This window comes from Mustela putorius, unplaced genomic scaffold, assembly GCF_011764305.1.
Source record: "Mustela putorius furo isolate JIRA1106 unplaced genomic scaffold, ASM1176430v1.1 tig00000145_pilon_pilon_pilon, whole genome shotgun sequence".
Lineage (NCBI taxonomy): Eukaryota > Metazoa > Chordata > Mammalia > Carnivora > Mustelidae > Mustela > Mustela putorius.
The window spans coordinates 29,645,728-29,667,913 of record NW_025421294.1 but is presented as its reverse complement, the minus strand read 5'-3'; positions in this window follow the sequence as shown (position 1 = coordinate 29,667,913).

Sequence of the window (22,186 nt, the reverse complement as noted above, 5' to 3'; positions counted from 1 at the left end):
GATGTGCAAATTCACTTGGAAATGTTAGGCAAATGTCAGTTTATTATTCTAAGTCGAAATGCAAATATAGCCCATCCTGATTTCACCTTCCCTTCCCATTACTAAAACTAAGTGAAATTATTGGGATGTTAATGGTTTTTCCGGCAGGTACTTCCCTCCTTCTGTGAAATAATCTAGGTCATTAAATCTTTCAGTAACTGCCCATCACTTACACAGGTTTAAAGAAGGAGAAATATAGGCTTTTCTTCTACTAAACAAATTGCATGGAGATACATATATAATCGGGAGTATATGTATTCCAAGTGGTTCCCTAGTGAATTAGGACAGAGATAGGCATTTGAACTTTGAAATGGAAAGGAGCAAGCTTCACATTCAACCTCTGCTTTCACTGATTTGAATTTAGGGATTCATATGGTGAGCATCTTGTAAATATAAAACCAAAGTATGAGAAAAAGTCTTACAGAGAAGAAAATGTATATTCAATCTTAAAGAAATACTTGCCCCCAGTAAATTGGCTGTTCTCTAATCTGGAACAAATGTATATAGTTAAAGGAGCTTTCTCAATTTAAACTCACCATGTAAAACTTGGAAAATATCATAGAAACTGATTATTCCTGGAACATATCCCAGGATATTACTTACTAAAGACTTCCTAGGAAAATTCTTTTTGATTTAGGCCTAAATCTTGGATCAGATACTTTTAAAGGCTATGAATATATGCATTATTTACCAGGGTAGGGCTTTTTAGAAGTTGTTCATACATAAAATGCCCCATCCTTAATACATAAACCTGAACTAAAACTAAACCTGCAGGGTATTCATGACAATTCATGCAAAGTAAGAATTATGCAGAAAAGTGCATCCTTGCATACTAAAAATGGAAAACACTGTCCCTACCCAAGTCTCTGCTCCCTTGTTAAGACAGTCAGCCTTTAGCAATAAAAAGCTTTCCCTCAAGAAACTTGGTATGCTTATTAAGCATCTGCACCTCATGTCCCTGAGGGCCAGTTTACTTTCCTAGTCTACCTTTCCCTTTTCCCTTCAAAGTCTCCACTCCACTTGATTACTTTCCCTTATTTTCCTTGGAATGTGACCATTTTTTCTGACTCTCCATTTTTCTCAGACCATATGGAGTGTTCCGTCATTAAAGAACTTGATTATACTTTCCCTCTACCACAGAGCTTTGGCAGATTACCCCGGAGCTCCTTCCCTCAGCTGCATGGGTTGTCTCTTGGGTCTGCGTCAACTTCCTAGGCCTTTACCATTTATACGTCAGTATCATGAGTTTTTGTTTGCTTCTTTTGTTTGTTTGCTTTGCAGTAGTTTTTCACTCCATTTAAATGGCAAACTTCATAAAGTAGGCAATGACCCTGATTTTTTTTAATCCCCCCTCCTTCTATTATAGTGCCTTGCCCATTATGTATACTGAGTAGATACTGGTGTTTTGAATGCGCTAATGAAGTGATTAAAGATACCCTGAACATTTCACATCAATGTTCTAATTCTTTGAGGCCAGCTTGGACTCTGCTTAAACTGAACTGTTAGGTATTTGACCCCATAGATAGAGTGCTGCTCAAAAAATGGGCTGGAGACCCTGGCTGGAACATAATGTGTTTGTTGGTGGCCCCTGCCCAGATATGAAATTAAGTCAGACTGTGAACAGACTATCCACTAAACACACTATAGAGTTCAGCTGACCTTTTTTTTTTTTAAGCAAGTCTTTCTCAATGAAGCAAGCATCAGTACACTTAACAAATACCAAGATAGGAGTTCTATTTTTATAGGAGGATAGCGGGCACCTTCTAGTTGACAATTCTGATATGTTAATGGGAAAATGAATTATGATTCATTAGATTTACATTTTAGCAGAAGCTCTTCTGATGTCATGTTGGACCCATAACAAATAGTTTAGACCTGCTCCTTAAGCAGCACTGGTCACAGTTCATGTATTTTGTACTTTGCTGTGTATAGACTTTATGTTCTTAAATCTGTAATTTCCTTAAGTCTCAGTTTCTTCACCTACGAAAAGAGGATAATCATGTATTCTGTCCAGGTACCTAGCGAGTCCCGGCGCGGAGGTTTAAAGACCCTTTGGGGGTTGCCCGTCCGCCTCGGGTTGGGGCAGTCGGGCCTGTTGGGAGGAGGTTCCCTTCTCCCCCAGACTCCGCCACCCACCGCACCCCCGGGGCAGGAGTTGCCGCGCCACGCCACAGTCTTTGGGTGGCCGTTGGGAGGGGGCTACCCGGCGGCCCCATGGGGCCGTGCGTGTGCTTGTGCCCCGCATCCCGGGGGGCGGGAGGGGGCAGGTGGGAACCCCCTGAGCGCCTGTGGGGAAAAAAAAAGAATAAAGAATAAAAAAAAATCACGTATTCAGCACAGAAGTTTCATAAGGATTAAAATTTTGAAATGCGTGAAAAGCTTTTAGCCAAAGACCTGGTACCTGTTAGCTCTAAGTACTAGAGCTAACAGTACTGTGACTGTTAGTTAAGTTATACCTTATGTACCACAAGCCATGGTAGCAGAAGACATAATTATAAAATCTTAACATATTTATTTATTATTATACTTAGATATAAATATAATAAAAAGATAACATTTAAGTCCTCTGAATAAACCTTTAGGAAATCAAGAAACAGTTTCTCGTAGCAAGATACAGGCTTCAGAAGATATAAGCAGGTTCTATCAGGACTTAAAAGGTTCCTCAAGAAAGAAATTCTGCCATGTGCAACAACACAGATGAACCTTGAGTACATTCCATTAAGTGAAATAAGGCAGTCACAGAAAGACAAATACTGCATGATTCCACTTAAACGAGGTGCCTAAAGAAGCCAAACTCAGAAGCAAAGAGTAGGATGGTGGATGCCACGGGCTAAAGGAAGATGAAAATGGGAAGTTGCTATTCAAAGAGCATCAAGTTTCAGTTGTGCAAGATGATTAAGGTCTAGATATCTGCTTTATGACATAATTTAAAGCACTGTATGGAACACTTAAAATTTTGTTTAAAGGGAAGACTTCATGTTAAGTCTCCTTGCCACAATTTTTTAAATATATAAATAACTATAGGCATGTTTATGCAGTACCTAAGGTTCAAAATAGATGAAACCATTTTATGCATTGTAGAAATTCTAAGATTGATTTCTCTTTTTTATTTAATTTAGTTTTTTATTGAGGTATAACTAATATACAACATTATATTAGTTTCAGGTGTATAATGTGATTTGCTATTTGAATGTATTGCAGATGATCAACATTAGTAAATCCGTTAACATCTGTTAACATCCGTACATAGTTACAGATTTTTTTTTCTTGTAATAGGACTTTTAAAATCTACTCTTAGCAACTTTCAAATATGCAGACGGTACTATTAATTATAGTGACCATGCTATACATTCCATCCCCATAACTTATTTATTTTATAACTGGAAATTTTTGCCTTTTAACTTCCTCCACCCATTTGGCTCACCTGTCACCCCATGTCTCTGGCAACCAACAATCTGTTTTCTGAATCTGTGAGCTCATTTGGATTTTGGGGGTGAGGGGATGGTAAACTACTTATTTATTTTAGATTACACATATTTTGCAGTATTTGTCTTTCCTAGGTGAGTTCACTTAGCAAAATACCCTCAGGGTCCATATTCCATTGTATATATACCACATTTTCCTTATCCATCCATTAATCACTGGACACTTAGGCTGTTTCCATTTTGTGGCAATTATAAACACTGCAGCAATGACTGAGGAAAGGAAACATACCTTTTTCATTTAGGGTTTCATTTTCTTTGGACAAATACCCAGAAGTGGGAATGCTGGATCATATAGTGGTTCTATTTTTTATTCGGGGTGGTGGGGGTGACTTCCACACTGTTTTCCATTGTGGCTATGCCAATTTACATTACCAACAGTGTACAGGGTTCCCTTTCTTCCACATCCTTGCCAACACATTTCTTGTCTTGTGCGAAGTGGTATCTCATTATGGTTTTGATTTGCATTTCCACAGCAATTAGTAATGTTGAGCATTTTTTCATGGATGTTGGCCATCTGTATGTCTTCTTTAGAAAAATGTCTGTTTATATGCCCTGCCCAGTTTTTAATCAGATTGTATTTTTGCTATTAAGCTATATGAGTTCTTCATATATTTTGTATATTAACCCTTTGTCAGATACATGATTTTCAACTATTTTCTCCCATTCGATAGGTTGCCTTTTCATTTTGTTAATGGTCTTCTCTGCTGAGCAGAAGCTTTTTAGTTTGATGTAGTCCCTCTTGCTTATTTTTTATTTGTTCTCCTTGGTTTGGCCTTCAAATGCAGAAAGTCATTGCCAAAACCTCTGTCAAGGAGCTGACTGCCTGTATTTTCTTCTAAGAGTCTTTTGGTTTCAAGTTTGCATTCAAGTCTTTAATCTATTTTTTTTTTAAGATTTTATTTATTTATTTGACAGACAGAGATCACAAGTAGGCAGAGAGGCAGGCAGAGAGAAAGAGAGGAGGAAGCAGGCTCCCAGCAGAGCAGAGAGCCTGATGCAGGGCTCCATCCCAGGACCCTGGGACCATGACCTGAGCCGAAGGCAGAGGCTATAGCCCACTGAACCACCCATGCGCCCCATCAAGTCTTTAATCTATTTAAGGGTAATTTTTTTGTATAGTATAAGATCGTGGTTCAGTTTCATTCTTTTACATGTCATTGTCCCCTTTTCCCCATGCCATTTATTGAAGAGATTGTCCTTGTCCCATTGTATTAAGATTAAAACAATTAATGAAACAGATGCCCAATATGTCTGTATGTCTGAGATTGCTGGGTGGTCATTATGTCTCAGATTTTGTTACGTACAGAGCAAATATACTATTTATAATCCCTATCAGTGTGGCCAGATTGGTTACTATGTAGGAAGTATCAAATATTTATTGAATACCTGTTCTATACTAGGCACTATTCTACCACCTGGGAATTTAGCAATTAATGAAAGAGTCCTCAACCCCTGCACTCAAGGAACCACACTCTTGTCATTTTTGTATGTGCAGTGGTTTACCAAGGCCACAACAACACTGTGTTGAACTCTTAGTGTCCAAAATGTTTAGTTTGGGTTAGTTGAGGTTTGACTATGCCTTTGTATTTCCACCTGAAATTTCCTAGCACCTTTGCTGCTAGGCCTGGATGAAGGGTCCTTCTTCTTGGCTGGAGAGCACAGACAGTCGCTGCTAGGATGAAGGTAGGATGCAAGGTCAGGCTCCCACAGGGACTCACAGCCATGTCCCTGCTGGCTCAGTCACTCAGCTCAACGCAAAATAGCCCCTCACATCCAAGTCAAAAAATTTCTTTCTAATAAAATGTTTTTCTTAAATATTTCCTTTAGCCATTTCTAAACCATGTCGTCCTTCCTAAATAATATACAGTATACTTAAGAATATAACTTAGATGCTCTAGGTATCACTTGATTTCATGAAGTGTTATTTAGCTATTTATGGTGATGGATTTGTGCACTGCCTCCTGAACATTATAAGAATCCTGCTCGGCCACACAGAGTAATCTGATGGGATGTTATATCCATCAGTGAGATCAGCCTAGTTACTATGTAAAAGGGAAGATTGCTTTCTTTGCTGAAAACAGTACTTTTACGCTAATGGAATCCCTTGGATTTTTTAATCTATTCCCATGAAATCCCTAGAAAATAATATCTGGGAATATGTATTTTTATCTCCATTTTACAAAACTGGAAATTTGATACACATGTATATACATACAGAATTTCTCCCTCCATGCATATTAAATGATTGTCTGGAACTACCGAAACATTTATATTACAAGTCAACTGCAAATCAAACCCTAGGATCTGAGAACTTTTTTAAATTTGCCTATGTTTCTGTTTGTTTTTAAGGTTTAAAAGTATACTTTTAAAAAATATTTAGATCAACTGCTGAAATGATTTTGTATGTTTTTCCTTGTAAACTGAAATATTTTGGCTTATATGGATGTCATCTTTGCTAGTTTCCTTTTCTGTTCTTATTGAAACATATGCCACACAGGCACAGTTAGGGTCTCCTCAAAAAAGATGCATAAGTGTCTGTGGGATGCATCAAAAAGTGTGGCAAAATTAGTATTAATGGACATCTTTGGTGACAGTTCAAGGAAACAAAATAAGTAAAATATTTTCATATAAGGTGTTACAGTACTGATAAATACTAATAATAATGATATTTACTTTCAGGATTCTGTGATATCAGATTAAATGTTGTAAGACAGCAGAGAAATAGCAAAGAATGAAGTCTCTACTTTTACATTGGTAATTAGAGAAAATCAAATTCAGTGAGGTTTCAGGTGGAAAATTACAGTCCAAAGGCATTAGGGCAACGTTAAAGGAACAGGCTCCCCAGTCCTTCTCCTAGACTGCACACTAACAACTTGCATCCACTAAATTTTAATGTTTCTTTACTAGTAAACAAAAGCATAAAGAAAATAGGAGGTTATTTATAGCCACCGTTAAGGATTCTTTGATGGCTAGAGACAGACTCTAAACTCCAATGCCAGATCCCTGCCTAGGACCCTAGGTAATATCACACGTATGAGAAGTTCTGTGTGGGTATATGTTCTAGCATCACTTCAGAAACATGTGGCATCAAGTAAATCATGACATGTGACATATATGAAGATAGCTGCAGTCTGATGTGCTCAAGGATAAAGAGGTGCAGAGTGAGTCACCCCTGGATGATGAGTGGCTGAAAGGCCATTTGGAGGAAAGAGGGAGAGTGTGAATCATCTTTGAGTGTCTTGGAAGAGTCACCACATGTCGTAGGAGACTCTAATTTTGAGACCTGGAATTTGACCGCTGCAGATGTTGGCATCTTTTAGCATTCACAGCGCACCACTGCTGGCTCTCACAAGTTGGGATTGGCTTTAGTCATCTGTTCTCAATCCTGAGACTCATGCTCAGGCACATAGGATTCAAAACAAGTCTTCCACTGGGTCCTAGGTCCCTTCTTTTTTCCACTTCTGGAAAGTGCAGGGGAAAACCTTAGAAACACTTGCATACTGCCAGGAAGGTAGTGGCAAATTTGGAGGAATAATAATTCTTTTTTTTCCCTTAAATTTTTATTTAAATTCTAGTTAGTTTGTATAAATGCAATATTGGTTTCTGGAGTAGAATTCAGTGATTCATCACTTACAGACAACACCCAATGTTCAACACGACAAGTGCCCTCCTTAATACCCATCTTCCATGCAGCCCATCCCCTACCCACCTCCCTCCATCAACCCTCAGTTTGTTCTCTATCTTCAAGAGTCTCATGGTTTGTTTCCCTCTCTTTCTAATTTCCCCCTCCCACGTGTTCATCTGTTTTGTTTCTTAAATTCCACATGTAAGTGAAATCACATGGTATTTGTCTTTCTCTCACTTAGTGTAATACACTAAGTGTATACACTTACTTCACTTAGTGTAATACTCTCTAGCTCCATTCACCTTGCAGTGAATGGGAAGATTTCATTCTTTTTGATGGCTGAGTAATATTCCATTATACACACACACACACACACACACACACACACACACCCCTTCTTTATCCATTCATCAGTTGATGGACATTTGGGCTCTTTCCATAGTTTGGCTCTTGTTGATAATGCTGCTAGAAAAAAATAATAATTCTTTCTTTTTTAAGATTTATTTATTTATTTGAGAGAGAGAGCACAGGAAGGAGGGACAGTGGGATAGGGCAATACACTCTTAAACAGACTCTATCCTGAGCACAGAGCTTGCTGTAGGGCTCAGTTTCACAACCCTGAGATCACAACCTGAGCAAAAACCGAGTCAGATGCTTAACTAACTGTATTACCCAGACACCCTGGAAGAATAATAATTCTTAAACATAATCTTATAACATACTGATCTAGCTAGATCCAATTGTAGAGTATACCACAAAATAAATTCTGACTAATATACTCAAATGTCTCAGTAATCCTACTTATGTGTGAAATGGCACATTATTATCTTTATGCTACTGGTTTGTGCCCCATTACCCCACCCCACCTCCCATCCCAACTGCAGAATATTTATCTCTATATCCCAGCTACCCACACTATCTTCTCTGTTGTTCCTGGGATCTTGAGAGTAATTTTCTTTTCTTTCTTTTTTTCCAAGAGTACTTTTTTTCCAAGAGTACTTTTCATATGCTCAAGAACAGTGGCTTCATGCATTCCTCTCAATGGCCACCCCTCTCCCTGCCTAAGGACATTTTTCTCAGTGCTCCCACTCCCCAGGTACTGATCATCTGCTACTTTATTGCTTTTTCTCTGTATATGAAGTTATCTTGCTTTTGTTTCAGAGATGGGGGAGTAACCACTCCCTAGTTAAAGTTAAGCTTGGTCCCAGACTTTCAGAGTCACAGGTCTTGGAACCTAAGACTTTTATGAAAAATACCCTTCACTTTCTGCTTGCTGTGTTCTCTGTGGGAATCAGGCCTAGTGCCCAGGACTAGGACAGCCCATTGGTCTTCTCCGTGGTCCTGGCTTCCCTTTCTCTGATGTGTCATCCACACACTAACAGATTCTACCCAGAGGCCCTCTTACACCATGATTATCAACTGAAACCCAAGTTGGACCTAGGTATGATACCCAACTGTCAGTTCAACATAATGAGGTGACATCACTAAGTTTATAGCAGGATGCAAAAATTTTGTAGGGGTGCGTGGGTGGTGTAGTTGGTTAAGTGTCCAACTCTTGATTTCAGCTCGGGTCCTGATCTCAAGGTCATGAGATCAAACCCTGTGTGGGACTCCATGCTCAGTGAAGAGTCTGCTTAAGATTCTCTCTCCCTCTGCCTCTTCCCCCTTTAATTAATTAATTAATTAATTAATTTACTTTATTTTATTTTTTAAGGATGCAAAAATCTTTAGAGCTGTGGACCAATAAACTATTGATGTGGCCGGGGATTAGGCAAGGGTGGAATGAGTGGTAAAGAGAAATGATAGAATATGAGGCAAGAAAATTAATTAATTTGGGGCAAAACCATTAAGACCTTGAACATTTCTCTGTGTTTGAATATTACTTGATAGATTTAATGGAAATCATTAGAAGTTTTTACTAACATGTTTAGTTCTATTTTTTGAAAGATGTCCTTGGCAGCAGTGTAAGATCATTCTGTCTAACATTCTGTTAGACTAATGCAGTAGTGCAATTAAAAAATAATGAAAGCTTGGTAAAAGACACACACTTGTATTAATAAGAATGCTAGAGTATTTATTGTTTACTACCTGGTAGGTACCAAGCTGCAACCTAGGGAGGGAAAAATGAAGTGGTTAAAAGCATGAACTCTTCAGTCAGACTATTTGGGTTTGAATCCTGACTGAACATTTACTATTCATGTGACCTTCGATGAATTATTTAACCTCTGTTTTCCAGTTTGCTTCTCTATCAAATGAAAGGAATAATAGGACCTGTCTCATAAGTTGTTGTGATAATTAAGGGTAATATATATATAGATAGATAGATAAACAGATAGATATAGATATATATCTAGACATATCTAGATATATGTCTAGAATAGTGCCTGACACATAGCCTTATTCTTAATTCTTATTTTTATTAGTATCATTATTTCCCAAGATCTGTTGCTTATAAACCATGGAACTGCAGTTTAAATTTTGGTTTAAGTCCCTATTCTTAAAATACTATGCTATACAGAAGGACATATCAGAGTAAGAATTAGAGAAGTAACATAAACAAAATATAAAAGATAAGAATAACTCAAGGTTTCTTATTTAGATAGCTTTCCAGAAGAGAAGGGAAAATGAAAAAACAAGGGAAGAAAAACTTTCTTGAAGAAGGGATTATTTAACAATGTCATATGCAGTGCCATATGGCAAGCTCAATTAGTGCTAACAAGTGACTAGATTTCCAAAAGAGATAGAGGAGGAGAGAAGTAAGCATCCTTGATCAAAGAATCATGTTCATCTAACTCACAAGTTAAAACTTCCTGGCAAGGCATTGCTTTGGTCAGTGAACATGGAAATTCTTACCTAGCAAATGGAATAAAATGTTGTCCCAGTGATGATGATAGATCATTAACAGCTATCCTCTTTGCTTTGGAGGAAATACCTATCTGTCTTCAATGCTATGAAATTCCAATTTTGTGATTCTCGTTTTTTTATGTAGAACCCCAACATTTTTGTATGCTTGGGATCTGCCCAGGCAAATAAGTGGACCTCAGAAAAACATTGGTCAACAGAGTTGATGGATTTATTTATAAGGTTTTTTAAAAAATAAACTTTAGGGCGCCTGGGTGGCTCAGTCATTAAACATCTGCCTTAGATCAGGTCATTGTCTAAGGGTCCTGAGATCGAGCCCTGCATTGGGCTCCCTGCTCAGTGGGAGGCTTGCTTCTCCCCTCTCCCACTCCTGCAGCTCACGTTCCCGCTCTCGCTATCTCTCTCTCTGTCAAATAAATAAATAAAATCTTTAAAATAATAGTAAATAAAAACAAAAAATAAGCTTTAGCATCAATAGCATAAGGATGCAAAACTAGAGTTTGATTTTCTGTCTTTTAAAATGAGAACAATTTGTTTGGATTATTGGTCTACTCCTAATAAGAGACTGTAAAAGCTTTTCCTTTACCTTTTGACTAATTGACTTAGAAGACCCAACATAATCTGTGTCTTAGAATTACTTACTGTTCTTTAGGTTGATGTTATCATATCCTTGATTATTTAAGAGAACCAAATCTTCATAGTTCTGAAGGAGTTAAACTATATTTTTTATGATCATGTTACCTCTGATATTTACTTTTTAAAACTTTTATTGTCATTTGGGTTACTATGTAGTTAAATACTGTTTCTCAGTGACTCATAGTTTTATTTACCAGGTGTTCAAACTTAACAACTTTTGATATTTTTTTCCTTCATGAAGTAAAATCCTAAAGGAAATCTTTTTTTCTTTTACCTACTTAATTAAGGTATGATTGGCATATGAAAAGTGTATATTTAATGTGTACAACTTGATGAATTTGGAGATAAGTATACATTTGTGAAACCAGCACCCAATCTATGCCATAAACATAACCATCACCCTTTGGCCCTCTTTATTTTATTTATTATTTTATTTTATCTTATTTATTTATTTTATTATGATTGTTTTGATGACAAAACACTTAACATAAGATCTGTCCTCTTAGAAAAATTCTAAGTATACAATAAAGTATTGTTAACCATGACATCATGCTATATAATAGATCTCTAGGATTTATTTGCGTAATTGTAACATTGAACCCTTTGAGTAATACTTCCCATTTCCCCAATCTTTCTCCACCCCCTCCAGCAAACACTATTATACACTCTGCTTCTATGAGTGACTATTTTAGAGTCCTCATATAAGTGGTATCATGTAGTATTTGTCCTTCTGTATCTGGCTTATTTCACTTAGCATAATGTCCTTTAGTGCATCCAACTGTTGCAAATGACAGGATTTCCTTTTTTTTTAATGGATGAATAATGTTCTGTTGTATGTGTACACATTTTCTTTACCCATTCATCTATTAGTGTACATTTAGGTTCCTTCCAGGTCGTGGCTATTGTGAATAATGCTGCAGTGAACATGAGAGTGCAGATTACCTCTTTGAAATCCTGTTTCAAGGGCACATGGGTGGCTAAGGCAGTTGAGCATCCAACTCTTGGTTTTAGCTTGGGTCATGATCTCAGGGTTGTGAGATTGAGCCACTCGGCAGGAAGTCTGTTTGAGATTGTCTTTCTCCCCTTCTCTGCACACCCCCAAAATAAATAAATAAATCTTAAGAAAAAGAAAGGAAAGGAAAGGAAAAAGGAAAAGAAATGGAATCCTGGTTTTGTTTCTTTCAGTGTATACTTAGAAGTGAGAATTCTGGATCATATGGTAGTTTCTATTTTTAATTTTTTCAGGAGCCTCCAAAATGTTTTCCCCAGTGGCTGCACCAGTTTACATTCCCAACAACCAAACTGCCTTGCCCAATTGCACCACTTTTGTAATGAACTCTCATCAGATCTTCAGCCATAAGCATTTTAAGTCTTTTGTTATCCACAGATAGTTTGTTTTACTCTGATCCTTCTCTGAAAGCGGTCAGTTAGCTGTTGATCAGAATTCTTTGTCTTCACTGTTAAGAGACTGCTTATGAGATGCATGGAAAGGAATGTGTCAGGTACTCTGAAGCACAGATTTCTGAGGACATTGCTTAGTAACTTTAAGATGGTACCACTGGACGGAGTCAGAATTACTGTAATTCTAGTGGAGATACTGATGGGTTCATGAGACTGCTAACCCATGATCAAGCCAGACAGGAAATAATTACATAGCACTGAATGGACTGATGGATGATTATGGGTTTTCTTTGGAATATTGCTGATGTTTTAATGTTCAATTTTCTGGATATAAGGAACTCCTTTCTTTTCTCTTAAGCTATCTATAACTTGTGACAACTTGGCACACAGTGCTTTTGTTTAAACAGAAATAAACAAAATAAATGTTTTGTTTAAACAGAAATTAAAAAATTATCTTTTTCTCACTGCCTCACTCCTCCAGAATTCAGAAACTCTTAATGAGCATACTTAATTTTCATAGGTTCAGTGAGAATCTGTCTTCCTTATAACCGGACATAATTAGAAACATTGGCTATATAACCAGGGCTTTAACTGGAATGTCAGATTTGAGAATGATGTGCCTGGAATCAAATATGACCAAAGAGTTTTAAGGAAGTTAAGGTTGATGTTATGGAGTGCATACAAAGCTCTCTCAGGAAAACTGGCCTGGTATCTGGCCTACAGGGTTCCCAGCTTTATAGGTGAGTAAAAGGTCATTTTCTGGCAGACACAGGCATTTGAGGGTGTTTTGGGAACCTCAGGAAGAGAGGAATTCACCTAAATCTATAAATACTAAAGCTCAAATCTGGTGGCAAATTCTTGACTTGGATTTCTTATATGAAAACTTCGTAAAGTAAATTTTAAAAGGTCTATGTAATCTATTACCATTTTTGCCACACAAACACAAATAATCAAACCAGACTTGTTCTGTGACTGAACATAATCTTACTTTGATTATCTTTGATTGACAGAGCAAAAACTGTAGAGAGGAATCTTATGTTTCAGTAGACAACTGCAGTTCAACCTTGTGGGTTTTCAAATTTGAGTCCTGTTGATTGTCTTGGAGTGATTTTTAACCTCAGTACAAACTGCATGGTTTTGTTACCTACCTATATATTACATTCAGTCCTGTTACTGTGCACAAACTGGCAATTCTTACCAAATTTTAAATTTTTGCAACTTCCTTCAGTAGGTGACTACAACTTTATACACTTACACTTCCAACTTTTTCTGGCCCTCCTGACTTGGCACCAATGAAAACTGAAATCTGACTGACTGCCTAGATCCTTATTGGGACTCTTTATTGTTTCATAGCTGGCCTTTTCAGCTGGGCTCTGAAGAAGTCCTGTAAGCTGAAGCTAGATTGCTTGAAGCTTATGCCAGAGCTAATCATGTAAAGGCATCTTTTGTACCTGGAGCTGCTGCTCTGTGGGCCAGTCATTGGAACTTCCATTCTCTGCTGCAAGAAATAGGCTACGGACAGTCTTACCAAAACCTCTCTGATGTTTGTGTCACATCAAAAACATTCAGACTGTAAGCCAGGAAATCCATTGGGTTACCACTGCCATTCTTACTCCACCATCTAAACACATTTCAAGTTCAATGTCTACGGATCTTCTCAGCAAGATTTTCTCAGCTCTGATCTTAAAAATTGAGTTTAAGTTCTGCTCCAACCACTAATCTTTGTTTTTGTTTTTCTTTTTGTTTCAATGGGAATCCCCCTCATTAAATTCCCAGTTGCTTGTACCATCCAGCACAAACTTTCTATTGCCAAATCTCAGCAGACAGTTTAGTCCTTCAGTAACAGTAATGTTCTTAAAAAACATGGACTACAGGATGCCTGGGTGGCTCAGTTACTTAATGTCTGCCTTCAGATCAGGTCATGATCCCGGGGTCCTGGGATCGAGTCCCACATTGGGCTCCTTGCTGAGCGGGGAGGCTGCTTCTCCCTCTGCCCCTCCCCTTGCTTATGCTCACGCACTCTCTCTCTCTCTCTCTCTCTCTGATAAATAGATGAATAAAATCTAAAAAAAAAAAAAAAAAAGCATGGACTAGCTTTCCTAAGTTGTTCAATGAGGAAATTGTTTACCCTGAATGAAAGAGAGAACTGATCAAGATGATCTTACTATTCCCCTCAGCTTGACCAAACTTTAGGCAGGTTCCCTTCTGTCTCTCCATCTCTGACCTGTCTTTCCTCTAGTGTCAACTTCATTTAAACTATTCACTATCCCTGTAAGATGTAAATATTTTTAAAAGATTTTTCTTGGGGGGTGTCTGGATGGCTCATTTGGTTAGGTGTCCAACTCTTGGTTTTGGCTCAAGTCATGTACTCAGGGTCATGAGATAGAGCTCTGCGTCAGGCTCCACACTCACTGTAGAGTCTGCTTGGGATTCTCTCCCTCTCCCTCTACCCCTCCCTCTCTCTCTCCCCCATAAATAAATATTTTTTGAAAAATAAAAGCAAATAAATAAATAAATAAAAGCCTCTTCTCAGTGTTGCGATCCAGGACTTTCTCAAGGACTGGGGAACCATCACTTTTGAAATGTAATCATCAGTGAAGATAGCACCTTTATCTCCCAGTTTCTGTGAGAGAATAGAAGCCTAACTTCTGTGGGTGCTTTGACCCAAGTTATAAAACTACCTCCTATGATAAGGTTAGGAAAAAGTTTATTCTTCCTTTGGGTATGGTCAGTTGGCAAAGACAGATAACCTGTGTTCTCCTTCTCGCCCCAGCATCAACCCTTCTGCCCTTTGTTTCAGTAGTGTTTAGACCAGTTTCTGTTTTTGTTTTTGTTTTTCCATATTGGTAATACCTTTGAATAAAGTTTTCCTGGCCTCTCTAACTTGGTCAGTTTTTGCTTTGACAATATGCAACCCTTGAAACCTTTCAATTGTCCTCAGGTAACTTTAGATGTTATACCAAATATATAAATTGTTTTGGATCTACACATCTAAAATTTAAAATTACACAAACTACAGGCAATAAACATGTTTAATTTAAAAAAAATATGGCTCACAATGCAGGTAAATATTTTTTTATTTACCTGTGGTTCTATATTACCGGATAGATTGCTGTTTTGCAATCCTGGCAGGATTCTTTGCGATTTCACCAAAAATATTTGTAAACTGCCCTGTTCCCTTAGGTAATGATGTTAGGATTTCTGAAACCCAGAATGCTGCTCCCTCATGAGCAGCAGGACCCACCTGTATCCCTGAAAGTCTTATAGAAACTTTGGCTTTGATCACCTACCCGGACCTCTATCTTGGCTAGTTACAACGGCACATATTTTAAGCCCTGACTATTCCTTTTACTCCTTATTTTAAAACTTAACCTGGGGCACCTGGATGGCTCAGTCAGTTAACCATTATAATTTTAAATCATGATCTTCAAATTATGGGATTGAGCCCCAAGTCAGGCTCCGTGCTCAGCGTGGTGTCTGCTCCAAATTCTCTCTTCCTCCCCTCGGCCATTCCCCCTCCTCACACTCTCTCTGAAATAAATAAAAATAAAATCTTTAGAGCTTAACCTGAGGAAGATTCATGAAATCAGCTTCATGGTTCACACCAGCAAAATATAAAGGATAAGGGATAGGGTAAGTAGAATGATGCAAGAGAGAACAGTGGGGGAATGTATACCCTATAGAGGAATAAGTTTGGTTCAAAAAACTTGGTTTTTTCCACTCCTTGGTAAAAGTTTTATGTCCCCTTCCTGTTAACACCTAGGAATAATTTCTCTTCCTTAGAGGTGAAGCCTTTGATTCTGTAAAATGTGTCATGAATAATATTTGAACTATTTTCCATAAGAAACTATTTCTAAAATTTCCATAATAATAATAATAATATTCATTGCCTGTTTTTAGTTTTTTTGCTGTTATTTAATGCTTAATTTTTCTACCCTTACTTACACCCTTTTAAATTTTTTACTTGCTCTATTCCATCTTCTGAATGCAAGATTTTTAACTTTTCTTAGTTATATTAATTGAATCCTAAAATTTAAAATATATTTTTCTTAAATGTTACCTAGGATAAATATAAATTTAGTATTCCCACAGGTTTTCAAAGGAAAGACTACATAATGAATGCTGTGAAAGAATTAGAGAATAGTGAAGCCAGAAATGCCATTCTAATAAAGATAGAAAGGCAGCTGCAGTGATTCATTCCTCTGAAGCTGGACGTCTTCACATAATTCAGCAGTTGTTGAGAGAGAATCCTGAAAGGTCTGGTTCTGTGTTCTTTGTGGCATTATTTCTTAAATTGCACAAACTACATAAGCAATTATTCATTGCTTCTTTGCAGCCATTTTCTTCACAGTTGACTTGTCTGATAATTTCATGATTCAATGCATTTTTTAAATTTTTTTAAAGATTTTATTTATTCATTTGACAGAGAGAGAGAGAGGAAAAGCAGGGAGAGCAACAGGCAGAGTAAGAGGGAGAAGCAGGCTGTCTGCCAAGCAAGGAGCTGGATGCGGGACTCGATCCCAGAACCCTGGAATTATGACCTGAGCTGGAGGCAGCTGTTTAATGAACTGAGCCACCCAGGTGTCCCAGATTCAAAACATTTTAATGGCTTTTCATGGCTTATACTCTAAAAAGTAAAGCTATGCATTTCCATTTTGAAATAAAGGACATGCTTTGAGAAATATTTAAAAGAAGAAGCAAAACCAAATGATTTTTCATTAATTAGTACACTACTTTTTTTTCCTAAACTCATTTTATCTCAATCTCTCCATACCTCCTCTCCTATTTTCTTGTAATACCCATTTATACCCTGCAGTGAAGTTATTCTAAAGAACACACTTCTGGAATGGCTAAAATCAAAAGCTTAAGAAACAACAAGTGTTGACAAGGATGTGGAGAAAAAGGAACCCTCGTACACATTCCATTGGTGGGAATGCAAACTGCAGCCCTATAAAACAGTATAGAGTTTCCTCAAAAAATTAAAAATAGAAATACCCTTTGATCCAGTAATCACACTACTGGGTATTTACCCAAAGAACTGAAAAATGCTAATTTGAAGGGATATATGTATATACCACTCTGTTTATTGAAGCACGATTTACAATAACCAAACTATGGAAGCAGTCCAAGTGTCCATCAACAAATGAATGGAAAAGAAGTGGTATGTATATATGTATATATACGTATATATATATATATATATATAATAGAATATTATATATATATATATATAATAGAATATTATTCAACCATAAAAAAGAATGAAATCTTGCCATTTGCAACAACATGGATGGATTAATGCTAAGGTAAATAAGTCAGTCAGAGAAAGGTAAATACCACATGATTTCACTCATATGTGGAATTTAAGAAACAAAACAAAGGGAAAAAAAGAGAAGGACAAACCAAGAAACAGACTGTTAACTCTAGAGAACAATCTGATGGTTACCAGAGGAGAGGTGGGTGGGCAGATTGAAATAGGTGATGGGAATTCGTGTACTTCTCTCTTTTTTTTACTTTTATTGACATATAATGTATTATTTGTCTCAAGGGTATGGGTCTGTGATTCATCAGTTTTACACAATTCGCAGCACTCACCATAGCACATATCCTCCCCAATGTCCACCACCCAGCCACCCCAACCCTCCCCACCCCTCCATTCCAGCAACCCTCAGTTTGTTTCCTGAGATTAAGAGTCTCTTATGGTTAGTCATCCTCTCTGGTTTTGTCTTGTTTCATTTCTCCCTCCTTTCCCCTATGATCCTCTGTCTTGCTTCTCAAATTCCTTATATCAGTAAGATCATATGATAATTGTCTTTCTCTGATTGACTAATTTCACTTAGCATAATACCCGCTAATTCCATCCAGGTCCTTGCAAATGGCAAGATTTCCCTTTTTTGATGGCTGCATAATATTCCATTATATATATTTCAGTCTTCTTTATTCAGTCACCTGTTGATGGAAAGAGTCTAGGCTCTTTCCATAGTTTGGCTATTGTGAACATTGCTGCTATAAACATTCAGGTGCATGTGCCCCTTCAGATCACTACATTTCTATCTTTCACGTAAATACCCAGTAGTGCAATTGCTGGGTCTTAGGATAGCTCTATTTTCAACTTTCTGAGGAACCACCACGCTGTTTTCCAGAGTAGCTGTACCAGCTTGCATTCCAAACAACAGTGTAAGAGGGTTGCCCTTTCTCCCCATCCTCAACAACATCTGTCATTTCCTGACTGGTTAATTTCAGCCATTCTGACTGGTGTGAGGTGGTATCTCACTGTGGTTTTGATATGTATTTCCCTGATAGTGCACTTCTCTTGATCAGCACTGAGCAATGTACAGAACTGTTGAATCACTATATTGTGTACCTGAAACTAAAACAGCACTGTATTTAGCAACACTGGAACTAACATAAATAGATAAATAAATAAGCAAACACAACAATAAAAAAAATAAAAAGTTTTTGGAAAGAGTGAATTAGATAGACTCGGTCAAAAAATAAAATGGCCTTTAAAAATATCTTAAAATATGTAATTTAAGTTTAAAATTGTATGCCACATGACAACATTTCAGCAGAGGTAGTAAAGAGAGGTAAACACACTGCATTTGTTCTCTAGCTCTGCCTGAATCTTCAGGGCATCCGTACTTCACTGGGTGACTGAAAATTCAGAATTAGGTCCTCAACTTTGTATGTTAAGTTGTTTAATTTCATCGGTTGTATTCCTGCTCTGTGAAAATGAGTCACTTGGCCAAACTAGTGAGATCTCAGTTTATAAAAGATTTATTAATCTTAACTGATGATACGTCTTTCTACCTTACAGAAGTCTTTCATATAATACATTTCCGGCAATGTTTCTTTTATCCTTGATAGGAAGATTTTTCTGTTGAAGGATCTGTCAGAGATTTCGATTTCATTGATTGTACTGTGATTTTCCAGGAGAAAGAGCATTTAATGATAGGAGTTTTACGGGATAGACTAGAAAATGTCTTCTGACAACACTTGGCAGTTAAAGAAGGCACCAAAGCAGACCTTTCTTCTCATCTTTGACAGCGGAATAGAACCTGAAGTCAGAGACCTAATTAGAAAACAGAAAGGAGAATGGGAATCAGTCCTACAACACCTGCCAAGATATCTTGAAAGAGCTCCAGAATAAAACAAGCCTTTAGCAAATAAACTTACATGGCCCACAGATACAGAAGGTGGGTAGACCACTTCCTAACAGACCACTTACTAACAAGAACATTTGTAAATATTATAATTAAAAAGAATACTAGCAAAAAGCATTAATCTGTCTCACAGAAGAAACTGGAGACAAAAAAAAAAAAAAAATCCCTCAATTCAGATCAACAAGAATGCTCTGAACATGGATAAAGCACCCAGGTCACTGCCTTCACCTTAAATACTCAAAGTGAAATAACTATAAATATAGATGGTAATTTTCATCAGTCTGAGGTAGATACCACCAGTATTCTTTCTACATTTAAACCTGCCATCTTTATTCAATCTCATCCTTGGACTAAATATGCTACAGAGATTGTAGGCGTTTTTAAATGATCCACAGACTCCCTTTTCCTAGTCCTTGACTGTAATTCCTGGGCCCTTGACTAAAAACTATTTCTTCCATCTCTGCAACACCACTCCTTTAGTAGGGAGAGACTTGCTTTGCAAAAAAATGGGACCGTACCGTTTAATGTCCACCAAAGAGAATATATCTAGAGGTTTGTAGGGACTCTTGTATTCATAATCAAGGGTAGGTGCTCTGGATCTTCCTTTATCTTCTCAATTCTATTTGAGCGCTGTTGTTGTCCATCCATAATGACCCTATTTCTCTTTTCTTTCCTCTCTGTGACAATTGTTAGGTTAGAGCAAACTTATTGTGATGCCATTTTTAGATTGTCCCAAACAGTAGCCAGTACCCTTAATCTTTTCTTTTTTTTAAGATTTTATTTATTTATTTGACAGAGAAGGAGAGAGAGAGCATGCACATGAGCAGGGGCAGAGGGAGAGGGAGAAGTAGGCTCCCCACCCAGCAAGGAGCCTGATGTGGGACTTGATCCGATGACCCTGGGATCATGACCTGAGCCAAAAGCAGTTGCTGAACCGACTGAACCACCCAGGCGTCCCCAGTACCCTTAATCTTACCAGCTGCTGGCTATGCCATCCATTGCCAGATCTCCGTGATAAAAACCTCTAGGCAGGGTCACCTGGGTGGCTCAGTGGGTTAAGCCTCTGCCTTCTGCTTGGGTCATGATCTCGGGGTCCTGGGATGGAGCCCTGCATCCGGCTCTCTGCTCAGTGGGGAGCCTGCTTCCCCCCTCTCTCTGCCTGCTGCTCTTCCTACTTGTGATCTCTCCTGTGTGTCAAATAAATAAATAAAATCTTTTTTAAAAAAATCCTCTAGGCAATTCAGGTCTCATCATATGAGACACAGGGAATTACAGCCGATGGCATTTCTGCCATACCTATATGGACAAATGACCTTAAAAATCAACCTGTGACTTTGATGGCTCTCCCTTTCCTGGGGGAAAAAAAACTAATTACAATTGATCAATTAGAGGTGATTTTAAATCTGAATTCCACAACATTCATTAGATAAGGGGTCAAAAAACTGCCACTTAGAAGACACTAACAGAGATCCAAATACATAACCAAGCTAATGCAAGGTGTTGGTGCTGGCTTTCTTTTAAACAACTTCTTTTTTCCTGTGCCCTTACCAGCTACCTACTTCTTTTACAACCAGAACCCGTGGTCTATTTGCTATAAGATGCCATGTACTTTAAGAATAGTATTCTGAAATATCATTCTGTAAGTCATGCAAGCTGGAACTTCCAACTTATACAAACCTCCAAAATGTGGCTGCCTTTGATTACTTAGGTACTCAACCTGGAAGCATCACTGGCTGAGTGTTTATACAGTCTCACCCAATGGTGAGAATGTTACAAATAAAAAAGACTAAAAGAGGAGCACTTGGATGGTTCAGATGGTTGAGCCTTCGACTCTTGGTTTTGGCTCAGGTCGTGGTCTTGGGGTCCAAAGAATGAGCCCCATTTCAGGCTCCCAGCTAAATTTGGAGTCTGCTTCTCTCCCTTTCCCCCTTCCCCAACTCGTGCTCTTTCTCTTTCAAATAAGTGAATCTTTAAAAAAAAAAAAAAAGAGAGAGAGAGAGAGAGACTGAAAGGAACTTATCACTAACTCTGACAGAAGTTATTAATGGTACCACCTCTTTCTTAGGTGGGCTACAGATCATTCTCAATTTACTCTAAGTTTCTCATTGACTAGTCATGGTGGCATCTCTGAAATTGCTAATATTTCTCTGACAGTTCCTCAGTTAGGAGCTTACTTTGCCATGCCAAAGGAAGACACTGCTGGTAGATACGATATGGATTTGAGTGGTCTAGATTGAAAATTTTTCTATATGGCTGTCAATTATATACCTGAAATTTGGGGGAAAGAGTATTCTTTCCTCACTGCACAAGAATGACACCTCATACAGACTAAATAACTCTGTATGTGTTTGTCTATATCTAAGGTTTTTATTTGGCTTCTTATTGTCTTCCATTGATCTATTTATCAATCCTTATTTAATATCACACAGTCCTATTTTCTGTATCTTTGCAATAAGTCTTGATATCTTGAAGCAAATTATCACAAGTCATCCCCCTTTAGCGTTATCTTACTTATTTTTGGCCCTTTACATTTCCATATACATTTTTGGAAAGAGCTTACTAATTTCTGTTTTCAAAAATCTTGCCTTGATTTCTTTTGGGAACTACACTTAATCTGTAGATCAAATTGGGGTTATTGGCATTTTCTATTATTGTATCTCTCAATTCGTATTCAGCTAAGTCTTCTATAGTTTTGTTCTGTCTTTAACTATTGTCTCCAACAAGTTGTTTTTATTTTCTTTCTCATTTACTTGTTTTTGTGTGTCTCCCATTAAGCATTTAAAAAGCTGACTGGAAGTTCTGAACAAGCGGGTTAATTCATTGAGTTTAAATTTCTCTGGTAGAGGGATCGGGTGGGTTATTTACTGAGAAACTCTGATATACAGTATTTTTAGATATTTTCTTCAGATCCTTAGTTTTCTAAATAGAAGACTTTTATTTTCTCTTTGGAGGGTAAAGTTTTATCTACCAGTGTC